This window comes from Mchenga conophoros, linkage group LG7 (genome assembly GCF_057382185.1).
Source record: "Mchenga conophoros isolate Kocher_MC1m ecotype Shallow Benthic linkage group LG7, M_conophoros_male_GT1.1, whole genome shotgun sequence".
NCBI lineage: Eukaryota > Metazoa > Chordata > Actinopteri > Cichliformes > Cichlidae > Mchenga > Mchenga conophoros.
In genome coordinates this window covers 28,527,991-28,537,683 of record NC_140532.1, presented here as the reverse complement: position 1 = coordinate 28,537,683, position 9,693 = coordinate 28,527,991, and the positions used below count along the sequence as shown (strand labels likewise).

General features: G+C 44.0%; 1 pseudogene; it reads left to right on the top strand.

Annotated features, from left to right (window-relative positions):
• Positions 1–5,559: 5,559 nt before the first annotated feature.
• Positions 5,560–8,584, top strand: LOC146570323 (E3 SUMO-protein ligase KIAA1586-like; annotated as a pseudogene).
• Positions 8,585–9,693: the final 1,109 nt, after the last annotated feature.

Below are 9,693 nucleotides of genomic sequence, written 5' to 3'. Positions count from 1 at the left end.
TAGAGACTGTTTCAGCTCCCAAACAGACAACAAACAAAACTAAAAATTAGCAAAAAATGACTTAACCTCATAGGACCTGGCATCCACATATGGGGACATCATATTTTGGGTTGTCTAGACCACAATACTAAATTTTGCTCTACATTTTGCTCTACGTTATACTGCCACTGTTCTATTGAAATTTAAAATGAATGTCTAGATATGTGGATATCAGGCCCTGGTAGAGCAAAATTACATTATCCGGTCCCAATCAGCCCAAGTAGCAAAGAGAAATTAAGTATTAAGCAGCATGCACTTCCACTCTTTCACCAGATCGTCTGCCTTACAACGGCAGTAAATCAGCTCTGAATCCCTTGTGTTTTCCCTGAGTTATTTTCATAGTAACTTTGTGCTATGTTTGCAGTAACAGACTTCCTGGCTCATCTTCCACACTCTCTCACCGTGCTCACCTGGTTACCTCCATCGTTACTCCACTCGCTTCTCCCAGCTGCTCGCCAGTGAGGACATCAGCTGCTTTCTACCTGTGCAAAAAGAAGATCACACTCACCTGCCTGCCCTCCTGTTCCGTATCACTGCCCCACTTGGAAGCACGCTCCTCCCTCGACTTGTCGATACCCCAGACCTTGTCTGGCTCCCCCTGCAGTGCTGCTCACCATTGTCACAAGTAAGCCATTCACATATTCCACAGTACAGCCACATCCCATGTCAGACCATTGGCAGATTCATTGGCTTCCTGTTAAATCCAGAATTAAATTTAAAAAATCCTGCTCCTCACATACAAGGTCATGAATAATCAGGCCCCATCTTAACCTAATGACCTTTTGTACCATATCACCCTATTAGAGCACTTCGCTCTCGCTCTGCAGGCCTACTTGTTGTTCCTAGAGTATTTAAAAGTAGAATGGGAGGCAGAGCCTTCAGTTTTCAGGCCCCTCTTCTGTGGAACCAGCTTCCAGTTTGGATTTAGGAGACAGACACTATCTCTACTTTTAAGATTAGGCTTCAAAGTTTCTTTTTTGCTAAACCGTTTAGTTAGGACTGGATCAGTCCATCCATCCATCCATCCATTCGCTTCCGCTTATCCTTTTCAGGGTCGCGGGGGGCGCTGGAGCCTATCCCAGCTGTCATAGGGCGAAAGGCGGGGTACACCCTGGACAGGTCGCCAGTCTGTTTAGTTAGGACTGGATCAGGTGACCCTGAATTCTCCCGTAGTTATGTTGCAATAGGTCTAGGCTGCTGGGGGATTCCCATGATGCATTGGGTATTTCTTCTTCAGTCACCTTTCTCACTCACTATGTGTTAATAGATCTCTCTGCATTGAATCATACTTGTTATTAATCTCTGGCTCTCTTCCACAGTGTCTCTTTGTCCTGTCTTCCGCCCCTCAGCAGATGGCCCCGCCCCTCCCTGAGCCTGGCTCTGCTGGAGTTTTCTTCCTTTTAAAAGAGATTTTTTTCTTTCCCACTGTCGCTAAAGTGCTGGCTCATAGGGGGTCATGTGATTGTTGAGTTTTTCTCTGTATGTATTATTTTAGGGACTTTACCTCACAATATAATTTGTTTGGAAGTGACTGCTGATGTGACCTGGTGCTATATGAATAAACTTGACCCTTGGTTAGCAGCACAAGGGCCGGATCAAAAGGAGACAAGCTTTTCAGAGAAGTCAACACGAGAAGACAGAAAAGGAGACTTCAGGAGGAAATGAAGAGAGAGGGTTAATTTTCAGAAAGGGCAAAGATGACCTAAACATGAAATCAAAAGTAAAAACAGGACAAGCACCAAACTTTCTATGATTCATCCATGGCTCAGAATAAGCTGGGGCTAATTTTGATCTATTATTTATGAATAAGTGTGAACTCTTCTGCTCACACAAAGTTTTTTCTGGGAACAAAAACATGAGAATCTCTGAGCACATGAAAACATGAGGCAGGTATGTCCTCCGTCACACACCTCTGCAGTCTTTGACAGCCACCTGCAGTGACACCCATGCTCACACAAACAGAATGTCATCACCATTACAGAAAATGCCATCACCAATCACTGTTTTCCGCCTCATACTGATCGGCGTGGCGTGGTTCTACACTGATGAATAACTCACAGTTTCTTTCACGCCCTACCCGCAGTCATGGCAACAAAGCTTTGCTTTTTCCTTGAGCTTGATCCCCGCAGACTGCCAGCAAACTGAAACTCTGACATCAAAAATACAAAAAGCGGGCGAGCAACGGGCCATTTGTGATAATGTCAAGGACGGTTTGAAAAGATCCATCACTAATAATGTCAGGGCTCTCCGAAGGTAAAAGCTTGTCTGAGAGAGATAACCATGACTCAGAGAGAAGAGGATGATGGGAGTTTGTGTAACTGCAGTGGTTTCATGGACGGTGGATAGATCCTGTTGACCCAAACAGACAGTTTAATAAACACATCATTGACCAGCTGGCAGGATTAGTATGAAGAAAGGACGGCAGCTCCGAGGGAACTCAAAAGCAACTGTGCAGGAATACGAAAAAATATCTATCTATCAGTCTCTCTCTCTCTCTCTCTCTCTCTCTCTCACTCTCTCCATATATATATACAATTAATATACTGCTGCATGGGCTGGGCTGTAGTTACATTGTGAGGTTTTAAAAACTGAGCTTTAAAATGAATAGTGATAATAAAAACCGAGAGAAGCCGACAGTGATCACTGACTTTTTTAGGGGCCTGTTCAGATTAAATAGAACAAGATACAAACACTTATTAAGGCCCTTTCAGCACATCTCTGAGAAATTGAGGAAAGATCTTTCAAGAATTCTGATGATTTCTAATCATCATAACCTGTTCTGGAGCTGGTAAGGTTTGCAGCATCAGTTACCACGACGATATACCTTGGCAATAAGCATCGTAATTCATAAAACTCAGAATTACCCCTGGAGTTACCCAAACTAGTCACGGCATTCTGAAGCTTTAACGTTTACATAAAAGCATGATTAAAAAAAAAAAAAGATTATGCTTTATGATCGGAACCACATACAGAGAACAGAACATCCTTTTGTTCTTTCTCACAAAAGAAAAGACTGAAAGAAAGGGGCGTGAACTGTAATAGACCTCCATTAGCTGAAATAAAAGCTGCAGGTTCAGTCCAATTGTTCTCCTGACGTCTCGTTCTGACGTTCCTTTACAGAACCAACTGCACTTTTAATTAGCTTCAGTTACGTCAGGCAAACAAAGAAATGTGGCTTTGTGTGGTACATCTGTAGCTGCAGCTTTTCAGCCATTTAATTAATTATTTCCTGAATATAATGACATATTCACAGCAGCTTTTGTCTCTGATGACGTCTTGTTGTGTGGAGAAAAATGAGGCAACTGGAGATTCTTTGAAACGGGTGCTTCACGTTTGGATCAGTGAGACTCACAGGAAGCAGAGAAAAGATCAGGAAAAAGAGTAACGCAGACCTCTGCTCTACTGTTAGTAAGGAGGAAATAAGGACTGGCTGTGTAACTGTACTCAGTGATGGACACAGCCTCAAAATGTGTAAAGGAAATCAGAAATGAGAAGTTTCAAAGAAATGCAAAATGTTGAAGGAAAAGTGCATTTAATGATAAAATATTTCTGAGATTATACTTCTGTGGCTTTTATCACTGCACGAAGGCATCAGACTGAATAAAAGCAGGACACTCTGTTGCTTCATCAAGCTGTGAGAACTCCAAAAACTAGACGGGACTATAAATACACAAAAAAACACACTGTAAATACAAAAAGCAAGGCCTTACTGTTTTACAGCAAGGCTGTAAAACGAAAATAAATAAATACACAGATCAGTATTAAGGGAAGAGGACACAGGTAAGGACAGAAACGTGTTGGGTTTTTTTGTTTCTTGATCCTCATGTGACTTTCCATGCAGCTTTTTGGTCTCCCTTCTGCCTCTCAAGTGGTTCTTTGTCTCACTGACTGCCTGGATACCTCTGTATGTGCCTGGTCTTTTTACACAGGGAACAAAGCAGGAAGTTAGCAGATCAGAGCCGCCACTTTATCCTCTCCTAAACAGTTCAAACCTAAATGTCTAACGTATGAATCAAACAATGCTGGTGGGATTGAAGTACCACTCTGGCTCTTTCTGCCCATGTGGTGAACTGACCGCTGTTATTCGTGCTACTTTAGCCAGTCAAACATGTCTCTGTCACATTAGCTCATTAGTGCTCTGTGAGCTCACTGCTCTTTTCTCCAAAGTGAGAAGCAGAGGAGAGAACAGAGGGAGATGAAAAGATGAGGCTGTTCCCGACACTCAGCCCACACTTCCCAACTTCATCTCACCTTCTCGCCCCCCGCTGTGCACATGCTCAAACTTTACCCACAGCCTCATTAGCCGCTGCGAGGCAGCTCAGATCATAACCGCATCAAAGACATCTCAGGAGGGAAAGCTGTTGCTACGGTAACCCAGAGCATCCACAGTGATTTCAGATCAGCTTAAGTGTGTGTGTGTGTCTGTGTGAGTGTGTGTGTTTGCATCATGTTTACACATCTTTGTGGGGACCAAAAATTGGAATGTTACTATACTTGTGGGGACCAACCGTCACTTATGGGGACAAAGCTCCCATCCCTACAAGTTTGAAGGTATTTTTGAGGTTCAAAATGTGGTTTTAAGGGTTAGGGTTAGGTGTTTTGATGGCTGTGGTTCGGGTAAGTGGCTAAGGAAAAGCTTTATGTCAATTAGATGTCCTCACTAAGATATGAAAACAAGTGTTCATGCGCATGTGTGGTTATGCACATACTGAGCAAACGGAGCTGCAGGTACTGCTGACAGTCAGTGGGTGGGGTCACCTGTATGAAAGCATAGGTGTGGCATCTTCCGTTTTCAGCCTGTTTTCAGCCTGTTTCACAGATTTGATGCGGCAGGTGATCACGGACAGAAATGCGACTTTCACTGATCCAGCCCACAAAGTGAGCAAAACATGGAGAAGGACAGATAATGCCCCCGCTTCGTAACACCTGAACGAGGGAGGTTTTTAGAACTCACCTGTTTGCATCATTAGGGGCATGGCCTCTTTGACTGACAGGTGGAGCGTGTTTGTCCTCCATCAAGAAACATCCTGAGGAGACTCTGTGGGGGTCTGACGCGTGGTGCTGAGCAGAGCAGTGTCTTCAGGGCAGGCTGTAAATATCTCACAGACACAGGAGGCTGATTGCACTGCTCGCTCCATCACCTGCTGACTTCCTGCTGCCTTGTCTCTGCTCCACACGAGGAAGGCAGATATGATCACCTCATCCATAATTCATGCACTCACCTCCACCAGATACACGAGGCAAAACATGAAGCTCCTCGTGTTAGCTGAGACATAATACTGATACTTTTATTGTTTATTGCCAATAATCAGTCGCACCAGGGGTTATTATTGTTACAGTTTTCACACTCATCTTCACTCTGCTTCACTCAGCAGATCATTTCTTTCACATATTCTCACCTTTTATGGGGATATAATCGTAATGCTGTAAAATATTTTACTAGCCTAAATGTTACTCATATTCACTGTTTTTTTATTTTAAATTTTATTACATATAAGAACATGAATCCAGGTCAGACACATGTACTACAGGCCGGACTGTGTTCAGGCTGGGTGTGGGAGCCCTATCACAAGTCGGACCTTCCGCCTTACGTTGATCCTGGATTACTTCTCCTCAGTGTCAAACAAAAAAGGCAGTCAGAAGTTTGAGAGACACAGACCTGCTTATTTTCTATTTGTGGTCAATCGAGACTTTTACAGCTCCGACCTGAGGTAAAACACACCTGAACAAATATCACCAGACTGATGGAGAGAAGGTGCAGTGATGTCACACTGACACCTGCTGGTCATGTTTCAGCTTAAGTGCTTCAGATTCTCCATCAGCATCAGCAGATGTCTGATTGGTTCCTGTCACAGATGCACTCAGCTCAGACCCGAACATCCCGGGCGAATCCGAAGACAGAAAATGAAGACCCACAACTTCTGTTACAAGTTCTCAAAGCTTCCGAAATTGTGACACACTTGGGAGCAGGTGGGCTGACACCGTTTTTTGCTCTTTACTGCACTCTGTATGAAGGAAACAAATAAACATCAGTCCTCACTGATGTATATCCGTGCTGCTCCGAGTCTCTTAATACAGTCAGTAACAGCAGCTCTGGCTCAGGTGGATGGCTGATAGTTCAATGAATCCCAACCAGTGCTTTAAGTGGGCCGGTGCGCGCCGGTACTCAGTACCGCCACTTCTAAATATAGCTCTTGAGAGTACCGCCACCTCTCCATGCGCCCAGAACGTGCTTTTAGCGTACCGGTACTCTCATTTGCACATCTGTTATAATCGTTTGGCTGCGCTGCCGCTTTTCAGAGCGCCCTTCACAAGCACGCTTCCTAATTCGTCCCACCGAGAGCAGAGACTACATTACCCATACACCAATGTGTTTTACAAGTGAAAAGCGCATGCGTCGCTTTTGCCGTTGTCATGTCAACAACTCAACGTGGTCCGGAGAGGGTGTGTAAAACGCGCAAACAGCTGCTCGGTTAAAATACAAAAACAATGAACACTTAATATGCTCTCCTGGCTTCAGACTCTGAGTAGTAAAAGAACAAGGTCAGAATCAGAGGACTCGCTGGCTGACACCCCACCAAGCCAGAATGATATCGCTGCAGGTCAGGCGCAAGCTAATGAAAGCTGCACTAGTGCCGCGGACGACGGCACTTTTTGCGACCACGAGGACGAGAATGACACCATTTCTACCGATGACAACAGCCGCGTTAGCGAGCACGAGTGGCCAGAATGTTGGTCCCAAGCACAAGTCCGGTATTTCTCCACAAATTACAAGTGGCTGATCAGCAGAAATCAAAAGTTGGGTTGTAGTGTGTGTAGTCAAGTTTGTGCTCGCGTGGACATGCAGCAAGGGCAGAGAGTGTCGCAGGAGTGGAGTGGGTGCTTAATCTCGTCTTTTGGAAGGGACAAGGCTGCACAACAAAACTCACTACGAAAGAAAATAAAAGAGCACAGAGACTCAATTTATCACAAGAAAGCAGTTGAAATAAAAGAGAAGGCAACACAAAATACAATGCAAAAACACATTGAAGATATGAGAAAGGCTGACTACGCTTCAACTTCAATGTGTTTAGAGCAGCTTATAAGATTGGCAAGCATGGGCGTCCCTTTACAGACATGCCAATAGATGTCCAGTTGCAAGTCTTAAATGGTGTCAAGATGGGCAGAGTTTTGCACTCTAATAACTCATGTGCAAATATACTGGATCACATTGCAGCTGAAATGAAAAAGAAGGTAGTCAATGACATAGTGATGAATGAAAGAAAATTGTGTGTGCTCATTGATGAATCCACTACAATAAGTGGAAAGTCTGTGCTTGTCGTGTGCCTGCGGTCAGCTATTTCCAGTGAAAATCCAGACACAATATTTTTTGAACTGATTGAGCTGCAGGGGACCACAGCAAAGGACATCACTGAAGCACTGTTAGGATGTCTTCATAATAATGGCTTTGACCCTCACTACCTACAGGAACATTTGTTGGCATTTGCTTGTGATGGAGCCTCAGTGATGCTTGGGAGGAAAGCAGGAGTTGCTGCGCAGCTTTGTTCCAAATTCCCTTACCTGTTTGTCTGGCATTGTTCCAATCACAGACTGGAACTGGCAGTTTGTGATGTTTTGAAGGAGGTAGGAGGAATCAACCACTTTAAAATATTCTTAGATCAGCTTTACTCCCTCTACCATGCATCACCAAAAAACCAAAGGGAGTTAACCGAGAGTGCTCACAATGTTGGACAACGTCTCCTTGTGATAGGCCGTGTTTTATCAGTGCGTTGGGTTGCTTCAAGTGAGAGAACAGTGAAAGTAGTGTCATCCAGGGAAGGACGGACGTTGTTTTGCTGTGCTGTATTTTAATGTGAAGTGTACATATTTATTTTTTATATTGCATGCATTGGTTATATTTTTGTGCAGTGTTTTATTTAGTTTGCATGTTTTAGTTGCCGGCAAATTGTCCTGGAGAGACTCCGCCTTTCCCCCCGTTTTTACTAATTGGACACACCTGAGAGAAAAGAAAAGGTAATTTACAGAGTGCTCAAGGACACATAAGAGGTTTGGAGCCGGTGTTCAACAAAAAATGTAACACGGAGAATGCGAGACAGACAGAGGAAAGACACAGACGATCAGAGAGTAGAGATGATCAGATGGAGCAGACGACCAGCGACTGGGAAGAGAGATTACCAGCGACTGGAAAGGGGAAACGATCAGAGGAAAAAAAGGCAGATGACCAGCGACTAGGGACGCGTAGCGGCAGTCTCTGGTGGCAATAACGACAAGAGCCAGCTCGTGCACTGCGGGAGAACAGAAGCAGTGAGACCGCGGTGCCGATTGCAGTTTGAGGAAGCGGCGGGCGGAGTTGAGAGCTCTGCCCACCCGGGTAAGTCTTTGACTTATCCTTTTTATAAAGTAAACTGCCAAAGGAATAGTGACTGCCGCTCCCTCCCTTTCTTCAGTGCATCAGGACGTGGAATGCGGGGAGGAAGGCGAGGACTCCGCTGGGTTTCCCTCTTTTAATACTACGCTGGACCTCTTAGTTTTCGGTGACTTTTAGGCCGTGGTGGATTCCACTGGACTTTTAATGTTGTGTGTTATTGATTTTTATTGTGTCTTCCCTTGGCCAAGGTTGTTTTAATTCATTTTATATTTTTAACTATTTAAACATAATAAATTATATTTTTAATTCTACAGTTTTGTTTCGTGTGCTTTTCCCTCGGCGGCTCCACTGCTCTGCCCGCTTTGAGGAAGGTTTCCTTCCTTTTAAAAAACACAAATCACCTGTGGAAAGAAGATAAGAGAAAGATAAAACTCAGCCTTTCCGCACCGGTGTCACAGTAGTATGGGAGAACTACCAAGCTCTGCAGGTACACTTTACAAGTGCTGCTGCTGATACCAGCAGGGACTCAAGAGAGAGCAAAATACAAATTAGTTTATAATTTATTTTATGTGCATTTTGTTAAAAAGAAATTTCAATACCTTTTTGCACATTTTATTTATGTTCAGTAGCTCTTTCTAGCTCAAGCAAATCCACAAACTAATAAAATGATTTATTATTTTGTATAAGGTTGTCTGTTGACTGTTGTATATAAAACCCATTCAATAGTTGTTGTTACCTCAGGGGAGGCGGAAAAAAAATAGAGTACCGGCACCTCTTTTGGGCCACTTAAAGCACTGATCCCAACTACACAGGACCTTCCAGGAGAGAACGGGTCTGTGGAGCAGTGACAGCCTTTCCCCAAACTGGCCAAAATCAAATCTAGAGTTTTCCATTCATGGACAAATTTCTGTGGCTCATCTTAAGGACCAACCCTGAGGTGGGTCCTTTAAGTGAGTCAGGGGTTGTTTACTCAACTCTAACAGAAATGTTTTATTTAAAGAAAACATGAAATTCAGGGTAAAAGTCTCAATACCTTCCCTGCACATTGACCAAACCCTGATATGAAAGTGAAAAGTGACCTTTGACCTGGACAACAATGCCAACGTTGAAGCATTGAGGGGGGAGTATGGCGAAGAAGTTTGCATATGTTTGCACCGTTACACCCTGACAGTGCACAGGCAACAGATAAACGAGGGGCAGGACCTCTGTACTCCTAAGTTCTCCTCTGTACCCCATGTGTACACCTCAGTTCTCCTGTGTACTCCTGTGTTCTCCTCTGTTCACCT